This window comes from Propithecus coquereli, unplaced genomic scaffold, assembly GCF_000956105.1.
Source record: "Propithecus coquereli isolate 6110/MARCELLA unplaced genomic scaffold, Pcoq_1.0 Scaffold127, whole genome shotgun sequence".
Taxonomy (NCBI): Eukaryota; Metazoa; Chordata; class Mammalia; order Primates; family Indriidae; genus Propithecus; species Propithecus coquereli.
In genome coordinates, this window is record NW_012136858.1 from 5,402,007 (window position 1) to 5,417,804 (window position 15,798).

Consider the following 15,798-nt stretch of genomic DNA (forward strand, 5'->3'; position numbering starts at 1 on the left):
TAAAGCAAAAAAAGGCATTCAGCAGAGTGACAGTCCATAGTAACTAGCACTCAGTAAATGTTTGGCAGTGTGGTTATTGCCCCCCAAAAGATTCCAAAATTCTCAGATCTGTTTGAGAAGAAAGAATGTCATTCTAGAAATATCATTCAAGGAGTGTGTAAGTGGGGACTTAATTATTCTCTTTTTCTAAGGAAAAGTACCATTAATTAAGAATTGTAAAGAAAAGTATTTTATTGGGTGGAATGTGCCTAGTCTCCAAGTTTTCTTGTTACATTGCAGCATTCTTTGAAATGCAGTTGAATACAGGAACTTTTGCCCCTTTGGCTGTCTCTGTAGAACGCACACTGTGTGAGCGAATGATGATTATATACTTAGTAATTTCAGTGTAATTCAGAGTTCATTGGTCAGGTTCATGTCTACAATTTTTTATTTCGTTTGTCCTCAGCTGGCCTGATTCTCATTATCTGCGAAGAGTCATATGGAATGATTTATCAAACTTTCCAACAAAACTCCTAAAGGTCAGCCAGTTGGTGTTGGAGAAAATAAAATTCCTATGCTGAATTTTATTTTGCCTGAAATATTGCCACCCTTGGTGGCTTCTTGCTGTTGAAGGAGTTCAAAGTCCTCCCTAGGCTGGTCCTAAATTATGCAGCCATGTTTGCTTCCCTTTGCTTCCCTCTAACTGTTCACTCAAGGTTCTGGAACATGCCTTCCTGCTGTTCCTTCCATGGAGAATACATCTAGCCTCATCTTCATCTGTCTGCTCTTCCCTTCAAAGTCTTTCAAAGGGCAGTGCAAATCCCTTGCTCTGGCTTTGCAAAAACAAGTCTCTCTCTCTCTCTCTCTCTCTCTCTCTCTCTCTCTCTCTCTCTCTCTCTCTCTCTCTCTCTCTTCCTTTCTCTTCCCCCACCTGTGTTTTCTCTTCAACTAGACTGCATTGTCTGAAAAAGGGTACTGCACTTTTTGGCCTCATCACAGTCTGGACATGTAGAAGAACTTCAATATAGATGCTACTTGATTACAGAATACCTCCAATTCATTGAAACTATCCATAACAGTATCAAAAAAGGAAAAGAATTATTACTGACATTCATTGAAGGCTTATCATGAGACAGGAATAGTGCTTTAAAATATAATATTAATTCATCTAATATTGTTAACTAATTTTTTTAAATGTATACTTACCATGAGCCAGGTGCTTTGCATACATATCTCATGTCTCATTTAATCCTCACTTCGACATCATAAAATAGCTATTATAGTTACTATTTTAGAGATAAGGAAACTGAGGTTCAAAGAAAGCAAGTTCCCAAGGTTACATGTCTGGTTGGAGGTAAAACCAAAGTGCAAACAAGGTAGGGCTAATTCTAAAACCCAGGTTGCCTCTATTGCACCACACTGGATAGAATCCACACTATCCTCCAAGACAAGCCAGCCAAGACTCAACTCTGAGAACTTTCCACAACCGCATCTTTTCTTTTCAAATTCAGAATATTATGGGGATACAAATGTTTTGGTTACATGGATTGCTTTTGTACTTCTTGAGTCAAAGTTACAAGTATGTGCATCACCCAGATAGTGTTCATTGTACCTGTTAGGCATGACTTCACCCATCCCCTCCTGCCCCCTCCACCTGCTTGATTTCCACTGGGTTTTACTTCCATCTGTGACACAACAGCATCTTGACTGCTCCTGGGACCAAACTATTGTTCAGACACTGTTGGGCTTTTGCTGCTGGCAAGGGCACCAACAGAAATTTTTGCACAATGTTACAATATTTCAAGCAATCCAACAGTAGATGAGAAATTCGTGCTATGCTTTTGAGGCTGCCATCAGTGGCCAAGTTGATTTTGTCTGTCATGCAGAGTACTTCAGCTCTTCACTACAAATACCACATGGGGACAATTGGTATTCTGCTGGTTCTGGAACAACAAAACCCTAAGGTGTACAGGAAGTGCCTGTGGAGCCTGGCTATGAGAGGGGATTTCACGCAGAGGACCCAATGGGCCACCAGGTTGTGAAAAACCCAGTCTGTCCAGAGAAATTAAATCCAAAACCCAAACAAAAAGCACTTTTCTGAGTATTGCTCAGTAATGTCATCTGCAAGTAATGTAATAATGTAAAAGTAACAAAAAGGTAAGTCTAGAGGGTACAGGGAAATGGGTTTTCTCAGTCCTTTGCTGGTGGTTATATATATTGGAACCACCTTTCAGGAGACAATTTGGAAATACACACTGAAATCATGCCTTTGAGTTAGCATTCCAGATTCCTCTAAGCTAAAGAGGAAAAGAAAAAAACACAGGGCAGTGAGAATCATCTCCTTCAGGGCATCCGTATTCACCATGACCAATCAAATTAAGCACTCATCTGCATATTTGTTGAATTGGGGATTCGGAGGAGGGGGGATGTATTTCATTATTTTATTTTTTTCATATAATAAGCAACTCAAAAAGATCACAAGAATACACAATGCACAGTGAAAAGTCTCCTGCCCACATGCCATGGCCACACAGTTCCTCTCCCCAAAAGCAACCAGTTACTGGCTTATGAATACTTCCAGAAACATTTTATACAAACACACACACACACACACACACAGATCACATGAGTATCTTGTCTTGTGTTTCATTAATCTTCTGTACAATTATTTTGTTATCGATTTCATTTAGTTCTGCTCGGAAGCCCCAGTCCCTTCTGGCTTGTAAGGTCTCAGTTGAGATCTCTGCAATAGTCTGATAGGCTTTCCTTTGTAAGTTACCTGATTTTTTTTTTTTTTTTTGCCTTGATGCTCATTGGAGTGCTTCTTTCATGTTTACTTTGGCAAGTCTAATGACTATGTGTCATGGTGATTGCCTCTTTGCAATGAATCTCCCAGGAGCCCTTTCAGCTTCTTGCATCTGGATGTCTAGATTTCTAGCAAGGCCAGGGAAATTTCCTTCAATTATTCCTTCAAGTAGATTTTCCAACCCCTGTTTATTTTCTTCTTCACCCTAGGGATGCCTATGATTCTTATGTTAGGCATCTTTACATAATCCACATTTCTTTTAGGCTTTGTTCATTCATCTTATTTCTCTATTCTTTCTCTTCAAATGACTTGTTTAGCTCAAAGGTGTTATCTTCAAGGTCTTCACGCTCTCAGATTCTTTCTTCTGCCTGATCTGGCCTATTCTTAAGGCTCTCTACTGTGTTTTGTAAATCCTTGAATGAATTTTTCATTTCCAGAAGTTCTGTTTGGTTTTTCTTTGACAACTTTATTTCTTTAGAGAATTTTTCATTCATTGCATTGTTTTTGTGACTTCTTTGTTTTGGGTTTCTATTTTCTCTTGTATTTCATTGAGCTTCCTTAAGATCCGTATTTGAAATTCTTCATCTGTCATTTTAATCTTTTCATTTAGGTTCGTTTCCATTGGTAAGGAGTTATTGTTTTCTTTTAGGGGTGTCCTTTCACTTTGATTTTTCATATTTCTGGAGTTCTTTTGCTGGTTGATTTTCATCAGGCCTCTCAATCAAGAACTGAGGCTGCTAGGGCTTTCTTATGGACTTGTCTCTGAGACCCTGAAGATTGGTCCCTGACTGTGTCAGGGAGAGGAGTTCTGGCCCTGAGTTGCCTTTCGAGTACTTTAGCAGGTTTGATGAACCTCTTGGGTTATACCACTGTGGTGGCTTTGCTCTCAGTGGCAGGCTCAGCTGGGAAATTACCTCTGCCATAGAGGAACAGCCTTCTCAGAACTGAGCACTCTCGTGTTTACTATGGGGAGAGGGGCTGTGATCTCCCTGCACTGCTCTCATGTCCGTCCTGGGGGCACCGAGTCTTGTCCACCTTTCCAAGCCACCAGCAGGCAATCCAGTAAAATGCCGCTGTGGTGGCTGTGCTCTCAGTGGTGGGCTCACCTGGAAGGCACCCCCGCTGCAGAGAAACAGGCTTCTCAGTATAGAGCACTCTTGCAGTTGCTGTGAGGAGGAGGGACCATGGCTACAAGCCATCTTGAGCCAAAATTACTTTCCGTCATGGCAGGAATGGAGGAGGTGCAGAGGAAGAGGCATCTAGGTGTAAGAATTCTGGCCCTCTGTTCTCTTATGGCACTCTCCTGGGGGGTGAGAGTTCTGTGTCCTGAGGCTCACTGGAGTCACCCACATGGGGAAAGGGAGCCCCCTTACCCTTTCACTGGGCTCTGGGCTTCTTTGGATTTGGTCCATGCTGCTGTCCTCTCTTCTCTCTCTTCCTCTTTCTCGGGTTTGCAGCCCTTCTCAGTGGGGTCCCCAGACACCTTTGCTGTCTCTCCCTCTGATCCACAACCGAGCCACAATTGTTCTCCACTCTCCTCAGTCCAACCTTCTACCCTTCAGCTGGGACAGTCTGAGAAGGTATGTCTCTAGTCAGCCATCTTGGCTTTTACTCTCCTAATTTTCTAATTTTTTGTGGAGATGAGGTCTCGCTCTTGCTCAGGTTAGTCTCAAACTCCTGTGCTCAAGCAATCCTCCTGCCTCAGCCTCCCAAAGTGCTAGGATCACAGGCATGAGCCACCGCACCCAGCCTTTGGATTTTTATTTGTATTATTTTTATTATTATAATTTTTAAATTTTTTGAATATTTTCAATACTCGGTTGAATCCATGGATGCAGAACCCATAGATATGGGGGGCCAATTGTATATTTGTTATTCAGGTGACTTATGTTTTCTTTTGAAGTACAGTCAACAGGAGTAGAAGACTCTAAGACATTAATTACAGGAGCGGCACCAAGCTTTGGTGTAAATTCTATATTAGAAATGCACTTTATTGTCTAATAATTGAGTATCTCATCAATCCACTGACTTTCATTATGCTTACCTAGAAAGAGTGGCCATGAATATGTAGCCCTATATTGCCCTTGGCCACAAACATTTGAAACTCTCCAATCTGAACTAGTTGACTTCTTTGCCTGGTATCCCCCTTCACCAAGAAATGGGAATTCTTTTTGCCGCTCTGTATTTGTATGCCTTATTTCCTGTATTGCATTATTCCTCTTTCTTGATATGCTTGCTCTTTTTGGTACAGCACATCCTCCAGTAGCCTCCTGAGAAAATATGAGAGTAAAATTTTTGCATGTCTGAAAATCTCTTTATTCCACCCTTTCCCTTGATTGATAGTTTGGCTGAGTACAGAACTTCTAGGTTGAAAATAATTTTCTTTCAGACTTAGCAAGCATTGGTCTAGTGTTTTCTAGGGTTAAATGTAGGGATAAATCTGAAACTATACTAATTCCTGATCCTTTGCAATCCTTCATCTGTTGAGCGCAGGAACAAATAAACTAAGCAGCATTTACATTCATCCTCATTATTCTACTACTCCTGGTCATAAGGCAAGATACTCATGTTGTCTGGGCTTCTCCCTGGGGGTGGAAGTAGCCGATGATCTATGAGGTTTCTTCTAAACTTAGGGTTCAGTTGTGAAGATGTAGGTGGGAACATTCTGAAACCCCCTCTGAGTATGAGAAGTATTTGTTATCACTGCTATTTAATGACCATGAAAATCTTCTTATCTTTTTCCAAAGCTGTTCTTGACTCTATCCACTGACTTGAGGAAAACACATTAATTTGAGCTAATTGGTCTGTCAGGATTAATGAAAAGTCTAAATTACAGAGCATATAAAAGCCGTTACACAGGCATCTGCATTGCAATGGAGTGAGCTCTGGCTCATGCATCTGAAGACCTGTGTTCGTTTAAGTCCCAGCTTTGCCATGCCATGTGTCCTTGGACTAGTTCATTAATCTCTCTGAGCTACTCTTTCCTATCCGTAAAGTAGGCATAAAGCCTATCTCACAGGGTTGTTGTGATAATTAAACATATTACATATAGTTGTTTAGTACATTGTACAAGAAAGCACCATACACATGTAAAAGGCATTCTCATAGTCATTTAAATTAGATAAATAGTGCTGTCTAGTGTAGTTCCTTAGGGAAACTGCTTTCATATATAGAAAAGAGGGTATTATTTGCATATTTATTTATGTTAATGTGCTTTCATGTTGCTTAGTAACTGTTCTATATAATTTAAATTTTTGCCATAATAATTGGTTTAACAAATGCTCTCTTCCAATGTATCATAAAAGTCAACTTTAGGCCAGTTCCTTGTCCAAATTATTAGACATTTCAAGTAGATAAATTTTATTGCAGTTTTTTTTTTTTTTTTAATTTAGAAAAACATAAAAGTCCCACTCTGGAGTAGTAAGACTTTTCTGAGAATAACACTGAAATAACATTGGGGTTTTGGTGATTTGAAATAAATGAAACCCTGTTATTATTACTTGAAGCTGAATTGGATTTTTTAATGGAAAATAAAATAGGACAAAAATGACTTAAAGGAAGAAGTGGCAATTTTATTTATTTATTTATTTTTGAGATAGAATTGTACAGACATGTCTTATAAAAAGCCCCGAACAACGTGACAATGACTAAAGATTGGATTGAAGCAGGTTTCACACACTAGCAACATTTGACATTGAATCATGAGGACTCTTGCCCTTTCTACATACTGATGTTTAGGCCAAAGAAATAAATAAGAAGTATCAGAGTTCTGTCATTTAGGTGGAAATATAGTCCAATACTGCTAAACATAAAGGGGGAATCATCCAAAATTGAAAACAAATGAGAAAGATATAGAAGTTGTCTCTTTTTCTTCCTATCACAAATTTCTCTTGTCAAAGTGTCTTATTTCTAACATCATAACAAATTTATGAAAGTGATTTGGTATAATTCAGTCTTTGATCAAACAAAATCATTCATTTATTCCACAAATATTTATTGATCACCTACTCTGTAGCAGGCACAGTTCTGAATGCTGTGACTGCAGCAGTGAATAAAATAGACAGCCTTGCCTGGCCCCATGGAACTTCCATTCTAGAGACAGTTTAGTGTTGAATCAGGCAAGAAAAGCCCAGGTGGTGGACATTCCAAGTAAGAGGAAATGATCCTGAGCCAGTGTCATCTTTATCTTGGTGCTTGAGGGAACCAAAAGCCTTAGGCATCCTTTGACTTCAGACCTGATTCCAAAACTTATACTTATGTATACATCTGGAAGGTAGGGAGAGGCTCAAGACACAGTAGTTTCAAGAACCTGGATGCATATGAAGGAATTATAGCATCTAACTAGAAAACCCGCTGGTCCCTCCTTTCAGCAAAACAAAGAATGGCAAGCTGCCAACCTTGTTTGGTGCATCAGGGGTATTCCAGGACAGCCTCAATTTCTAATATTCTGTCCTACTCTCCTCATGAGTAAATTTATACTTGTTGCATCATGTTCTCCTAACTTTTTGTTGGAAAAATATGGCCTCTGCCACCATAAAGCAAATTCTGTAGCAGCAGCTGAGATATTTTAATGCTGCTCTGCCAACATCACGTAGCAAAGGCAACGAGGGGAGACAGACTGACTCAGAGAGGCAGTATTGGCCTGCAGTCGTGAGGAAAAGATCCATAACTCTTCTTATGCCAGGAAGCCTAGTGGCATATGAGGAGAAGGAGTGACTCTGTGCTTTTGAAGAGAGGAGAACTTCAAAATATCTAAAGCCATCTTCAGAGCTATTGGAGATAGCCCAGTGCTATCTAAACACTAACATTTTCTTCCCATTTTCCTGCTGTTTCCCATATTGGGTGAGAGAGAACTCTGATCTTCTTACTGGGATTCTCCACGGGAATTTCTGGGGCCAGTTAGCTTTTTATGCCCTGCTCTTTTCCTACTGCAAATTCACCACGCACAGTCTTCACCAGAAACAAGGGCCTGGAGGCAGAACCCAGATAGACATCCATCTAGTCACAAGCTCCTCAACATGAAATAGAGTCTCTTAGCTTTGACTGGTTTGACTGAAGTTTCCATTTCCTCTAATTAACAAAAACAACAAATTATATGTACATATATTTGAATGTTTCAAAGTTCACTTTGGTTTTGCAGGGATGGAGACATTTTGTTCTCCACTCTCCTTTCTGATCACATCCAGAGATGTGAAGTCTCACTTATCCAAGTTATTTGATTTGATTAAATATAATGTCGCAGATTTTTTGGAGCCAGATCAGACTTTACAGGTCACCTAGTCCAAACCTTCATTTTACAGATAAAGGAACTGAGACTCAAAGAGGTTAAGTAACTCTCCCTGGTCGCAAAGCCAATCAACTGCAGAGTGAGAGGTCACTGACTCCAATCTCCCAGTTATTGCACTAAATACAGGAATACCACTGAATATCATTTCCAACAGACTTCTCATATCCCTGAGATACTCTTGTGGTTTGAGGAAGAAATGAAATCTCTTGCAGAGAGATTTCACAGGGAGGCAGAGAAAGTTCCCAGGTACATAGAAGCAGCAAAATCCCCCCGAGAGTGACCTGAAGCTTCTCATGGCATTTCAGGTATTTTTGACCAGACTCAGCATTTCTTCAGCTTGTAGATGGCACAGCAGGGCATAGAGTCATTTAAGGCAGTGGTCTTTGTGACCCCCTGTGTTTGAGGACTTTGGTTCATGTAAGATACAATATTGAATAATCGAATTCTAAAATTTGTATGATTCTTGATACATAATATAGCTCCAGAGCATGCCATCCCATGTGGTACAGAAGCTTAACTTACACAAGTGTGAACAGATACTCCTTTGCATCACAGTGGGTTTCTAAAACTGATCTTGTATAAAGATGACTGCAATAAAATGGGCTGTAGTTGCCATAGGAACATGGTCTCTGGTGTTCGGTAGCAGTGGTATATGTGCATGTGTGTACATGAGTGTGTATGTGTGTGGGGAGGGATGTATTCTTGACCAAAAAGGAGCTCCCTAGCACCTAAAATGGATAAAACCAACTTCCTTACACAATATTCCTCCATCATTCATTTGGCTTAGAGATGATTTATTAGCTCTCACATGAATTAAATATTTAATTTGCCATCATCTGGTTTGCCTCTTTAGCCTTTAGAAGGACTTTGAGGTGTCAATTGTAATAGCCCAGTTTTCTTTACTATGCTACTTACCAACTTTGAACTGCTGCCTTTTTTTTCCCACCCTTGGAAAATGTCTTCCTAGCAAACAGAATCATTTGAAATTATTCTGATGCCTAGAGTTTCTTTTAAAATGGCGGACACAACAAATTTTTGTTGGTGAGAGTAACTGGAAAACATGGGCTAATCCTACAATTCTTCCCATTTTTTTCCTGCCTCCTCAATTTATTTAAAGCTACAAGTAAGGACAACTCTTCACCTATCAGTCAAAAAGCATGGTGGCCTGGAAACAGTAAGAGCCCATCTTTCATTGTCATAGGACCTCTCTGTGGCCGAGCTTTTGGAGCACTTCACACTCCACTGAAAAGCATCAAGCCAACTGCCAGACCTTTAAAATGGGCATTTTATAAGAGTTCACAGATTAAGACAGGCGTAAGCAACAGTCTGGCTGCACTGGTACTTTATTTCTTCTGGCATGGGTACATTGTCACTGGAAATGCTGAATAAAAGGGAATGAGTGTGGAGAATTTAATTATGGGTGTTGATTAGGCAGCTGGATAATTGGGACTGATTATGGTGTCTGCATAACACAACAGGACAGAAGTGCCCCGGGTCAATGTAAAATTGGTAAAATTTGCTGGGTTGTTCCCTCTCTGAAAACCTGAAATTTGACGACAGTTGTCAAGTATTCCCCAATTGTGTGTTCTATCTAAAAATGTGTATGGAGGGATTCTTTATCCAGGGACTTTATGAACACGTCAAAATACAAATGGTTAGTAAACCTGAAAAAGGTTCAGTGTGGCACCTAACAAATAATATAAACAAAAATGATAATGTACTAGCTTTTATGTTACCCATCCTAATACTGCCCAAAATGAGGTTAGCAGGCACACTCATGTGCTAAAGGGATAAGTATAAAGAAATGTACCCTTTCTGTAAAGCAGGAGAAACTCATAATTTTTTTAGCCAGTATTCACATTTTTAGGAAACTTAATGAGCACTCAGCAATCTATATTTTCATTATTCTGATTTAAGAATTATCCTCTCCTCAGTAATGACTCAGAGGAATATAATGTTCCTAAGCAGAATTTCTTTTTTTCCCTCCATTTATTCAACGAATGTGTATTAAACATTCACTATGTCCAAAGCACTGCTAAGTATCCATCATAATACAATTTCACAGACGCTTAACACCCAGGGACACTGTTAATAGGTTTCTGCTTCTATTCACAGAAAGGGAAGGAATGTACTTTATTACTCCTCCCTTGCATCCTGGCTGTACCCTGGCTCTCATTTAGATCTGCATTGGGCCTGGCCCCAGATAGGGCTGATCTTTAATTAGCCAGCTTTAATCTGCACAAATTTATTCAACACTGATTAGGACTGTCTGTGAATTAGGAGTCAATAAGGTTTTTGTTTTAGGTGAATATTCTTATTTTAATTTTTTTCTTTTTAATTATTATAGGCACTAGTTGTATATATTTAGATGGTACATGTGACGTTTTGATACAGGCATGCAATGTATATTAATCAAATCAGGGTAATTGGGATATTCCTCACCTCAAACATTAATCATTTTCTTTGTGTTAGGAACACTCCAATTCCATTCTTTTAGTTATTTTAAAGTATACCATAACTTATTGTTGACTACAGTTACTTTATGTTGCTATCAAATATTGCTCATTCTATCTATCTAACTGTAATATATTTTCACACCCATTAACCATCCCCACTCTATCCCCCCTCCCTGCTACCCTTCTCATCCTCTGGTGACTATCACTCTACTCTCTGTCTCCATGAAATCAGTTGTTTTAATATTTAGCTCCCACATATGAGTGAAAACATGGGAGATATTTCTTTCTGTGCTTGGCTTATTTCACTTAACGTAGTTTTCTCCTGTTCTATACATGTTGTTGCAAATGACAGGATTTCATTTTTTATGGTTATATAATATTCCTTTGTGTACATTTTACCACAATTTCTTTATCGATTCATCCTTTGATGGACACGGGTTGATTCCAAATCTTGGCTATTGTGAATAGTACTGCAATAAACAAGGGAAGGCAGATGTATTTTCAATATACTGATTTCCTTTCTTTTGGATATATACCTAGCAGTGGGATCGCTGGGTCATATGATAGTTCTGTTTTTAGTTTTTTGAGGAACCTCCCTCCTGTTCTCCATAGTAGTTGTGCTAATTTACATTCCCACCAACAGTGTACAAGTGTTCCCCTTTCTGTACATCCTTTCCAGGATTTCTTATTGCCTGTCTTTTTGAAAAAAGCCATTTTGACTCAGGTGAAATGACATCTCATTGATTTGCATTTCTCTGTTGACAAATGATCTTCAGCATTTTTTCATATACCTGTTGGCCACTTGTATATCTTCTTTTGAGAAATGTCTATTCAGTTATTAATCCCTTGTCAGATGAGTAGTTTGCAAATATTTTCTCCCATTCTGTGAGTTGTCTCTTCACTTTGTTGATTGTTTCCTTTGTTGTGCAGAAGCTTTTTAGCTTGATGTGATCCCATTTGTCCAATTTTGCTTTGGTTGTCTGTGTTTTGTGGGTATTGCTCAAGAAATCCTTACACAGACCAATGTCCTAAAGCATTTCCCCAATGTTTCCTTTTAGTAGTTTCATAGTTTCAGATCTTAGGTTTGACTCTTTAATCCATTTGGATTTGATTTTTGTATATGGTGAGAGATAAAGATCTAGTTTTATTCTTCTGCATATAGATATCTAATTTTCCCAGGACCCTTTATTGAAAAGACTGCCTTTCCCCTATATATGTTCTTAGCGATTTTGTCAAAAATAAGTTCACTGTGGATGTGTGGATTTACTTCTGGGTTCTCTATTCTTTCCCATTGGTCTGTGTGTCTATTTTTATGCCAGTATCATGCTGTTTTGGTTACTACAGCTCTGTAGTATAATTTGAAGTAAGGTAATGTGATTCCTCTAGTTTTGATCTTTTTGCTAAGTATGTCACTGGCTATTCTGGATCTTTTGTGGTTCCATATTAATTTCAGGAATATTTTTTCTATTTCTGTGAATAGCATCATTGGCATTTTGATGGGCTTGCATTGAATCTGTAGATTGTTTTGGGTAGTATGGACGTTTTAACAATATTGATTCTTCCAATTCATGAGCGTGGAATATCTGTCCATTTTTTTTTTATTTCAGCATATTATGGGGGTACAGATGTTTAGGTTACGTATGTTGCCCTTGCCCCCCCTTCCCCCCCCCCCCCCTAAGTCCGAGTTTCAAATATGTCCATCCTTCGGATGGTGCACATTGCACTCTTTGTGTATGCAAATACCCGTCCCCTCCTCCCTCCTCCCTCCACCCCCTTCCCCTCCCTCCTCCCCCCTGCCTGACATTTTTTTGTGTGTCCTCTTCAATTTCTTTTGTCAATGTTTTATAGCTTTCATTGTAGCGATTTTTCACTTCTTTGGTTAAGTTTATTCCTAGGTATTTTATTTTATTTGTTGCTACTGTAAATGGGATTACTTTCTTGGTTTCTTTTGCAGTTTGTTTGCTGTTGGCATATTGCAGTGATACTGATTTTTGTATGTTGGTATTGTATCCTGCAACTTTACTAAATTTATTTTTCAGTTCTAATAGTTTTTTTGTGGAATCTTTAGGTTTTTTTAGATATAAGATTTTATCATCTGCAAACAAGGATAATTTGATTTCTTCCTTTCCAATTTGGATGCTCTTTATTTCTGTCTCTTGTGTGTCTTGTTCCAGATTTTAGAGGAAAGACTTTCAGTTTTTCCCCATTCAGTGTGATATTAGCTGTGAGTCTGTCATATATGAATTTTATTGTGTTGACCTATGTTCCTTCTATACCCAGTTTTTTGAGAATTTTTATCATGAAGGATGTTGAATTTTATCAAATGCTTTTCAGTATCAATTGAAATGATCATATGGCTTTTGTCCTTTGCTCTGCTGATATGATGTATCATAATGATTGGTTTGCGTATATTGAACCATCCTTGCATCCTGGGATGAATGTATATTGAACCATCCTTGCATCCTGGGATGAATCTCACTTGATCATGATGAATAATCTTTTTAATGTGCTGTTGAATTTGATTTGCTAGTATTTTGTTGAGGATTTTTGCATCTATGTTCATCAGAGATATTGGTCTATAATTTCCTTTTTTGTTGTTACGTCTTTGTCCAATTTTGGTATCAGAGTGATACTGTCTTCATAAAGTTTGGGGGTATTACCTCCTCCTTAATTTTCTGGAATAATTTGAGTAGGATTGGTATTAGTTCTTCTTTGAATGCTTGGTAGAATTCAGCAGTGAAGCCATCAGGTCTTGGGCTTTTCTTAGATCGGAGACTTTTTATTACTTCTTCTATCTCATTACTTGTTTTTGGTTTATTCAGATTTTGGATTTCCCCTGGTTCAATCTTGGTAGGTTGAATGTGTTTAGGAATTTATCCATTTCTTCTACGTTTTCCAATTTATTGGCATATAGCTGCTCATAGTAGTCTAGTGATCCTCTGAATTTCTGCAGTACCAATTTTAATGTCTCCTTTTCATGTCTGATTTTATTTATCTGAGCCTTCTCTCTTTTTTTCTCAGTTAGTCTGGCTAAATAGTGTGTCTATTTTGCTTATCTTTTTAGAAACACCAACTTTTTGTTTCATTGATCTTTCATATTGTTTTTTGGTTTCAATTTCATTTGTTTCTGCTCTGATCTTTATTATTTCTTTTCTTCTACTAATTTTGGATTTGGTTTGCTCTTGTTTTTCTATTGATAGCTCTTTGAGAAGTATCATTAGGTTGTTTATTTAAAGATTTTTCTACTTTTTTGATGTAGGCACTTATTGCTATAAACTTTTCTCTTATTACTACCTTTCCTATATCCCATGGGTTTTAATATGTTGTGTTTTCATTGTTATTTGTTTCAAGAAATTTTTTAATTTCCTTCTAAATCTGTTCATTGACCTACTGTCATTTTAGGAGTATATTGTTTAATTTCCATGTGTTTGTATAGTTCCCAATGTTCTTCTTGATTTTTAGTTTTATTACAACTGTGGTCAGAGAAAATAATTTACATGATTTCAATTTCTTAAAATTTTTTAAGACTTGTTTTGTGGCCTAACATATGGTCTATACTTGAGAATGATCCATGAGCTGAGGAGAAGAATGTGTATTCTGCAGCTGCTGGTCCATTTGGTCTATAGTGCAGATTAAGCCCAATGTTTCTTTGTTGATTTTCTGTCTAGATGATCTGTCCAATGCTGAAAGTGTGGTGGTGAGGTCTCCAACAATTATTGTATTGGGATGTATCTCTCTCTTTAGTTATGATAATGTTTGCTTTATATATCTGGGTGCTCCAATGTTGGGTGCAAATATATATTTAGAATCTTTATATCCTCTTGCTGAATTGTCATCTTTATCATTATATAATGACCTTATTTGTCTGTTTTTACAGTTTTTGTCTTGAAATCTATTTTATCTAATAGAAGTATAACTATTCCTGCTCTTTTTTGGTTTCTACTTGCATGGGATATCTTTTTTCATTCCGGTATTTTCAGTCCATGTGTGTTCTTATAGGTGAATTTAGTTCCTTGTAGACAAAATATAGTTGGGTCTTTTTTTTTTTATCCATTCAGCCATTCTGTGTCTTTCAATTGGTGAGTGAAGTCCCTTTACATTCAATGTTATTGTTGATAAGTAAGGAATTACTACTGTCATGTTATTTGATTTCTGGTTGTTTTGTGGTCCTCTCTTCTTTCTTCCTTCCTCCCTGTCTTCCTTTGAGTAAAAGTGTTTTTCTCTGGTAGTGTGTTTCAATTTTTTGCTTTTTACTTTTGTGTATCTGTTGTAGGTCTTTTGATTTGAGGCTACCATGAAACTTGCAGAAAAAACTATAACTAATTATTTTAAACATGAAAATTGAACTTTTCTTACAAAAAACAAACAAGCAAATAGAAATCTAAAAGAAACTCCGCATTTTAACTCCACTTCCCCAATTTTTGATTTTTTGTTATTTCTATTTATTTATTTGTATACTATTTATCTCTCAAAAGTTGTTGTAGTGATTATTTTTGATAGGTTTGTCCTCTAGTCTTCCTACACAAGATATAAGTGGTTTATACACCATAATTACAGCAACAGTGTATTCTATATTTGTGCACTTATGGTTACCAGTGAGTTTTATACCTTCAAATGATTTCTGATTGTTCATTAACATCCTTTTCTTTCAGATTGAAGAACTCCTTTTAACACTTCTTATAGGACATGTTTGGTGTTGATGAAATCCCTAAGCTTTTGTTTCTCTAGGAAAGTCTTTATTTCTCCTTCATGTTTAAAGGATATTATTGCAGGATGTAATATTCTAAGGTTAAGGTCTTTTTCCTTCAGCACTTTGAATATGTCATGCCACTCTCCACCTGCCAGTAAGGAGGTTTCCACCAAGAAGTCTAGTGCCAGAGATATTGAGGTCTTTTACATGTTGGTTTTTTAAATTTTTTTGTTGTTTCCTTTAGGACATTTTATTTACATGTGATCTTTGAGAGCTTGATTATTAAATGCCTTGAGGTAATCTTGTTGTGTTAAATCTGCTTGATGTTCTGTGACCTTCTTGTACCTGAATATTGGTATCTTTCTCTAGGTTTGGAAAGTTCTCTGTTATTTTCCTTGAAAAAAATTTCTACCCCAATCTCTCACTCTACCTCCTCTCTAATGTCTAAGGCCAATAACTCTTACATTTGCCTTTTTTTTTTTTTTTTTTATCAGAGTCTCACTCTATTTGCCCAGCCTAGAGTACCATGGCATCAGCCTACAGCACTTCTCTTAGAACCTTTTCTTTATCCATGACTTTG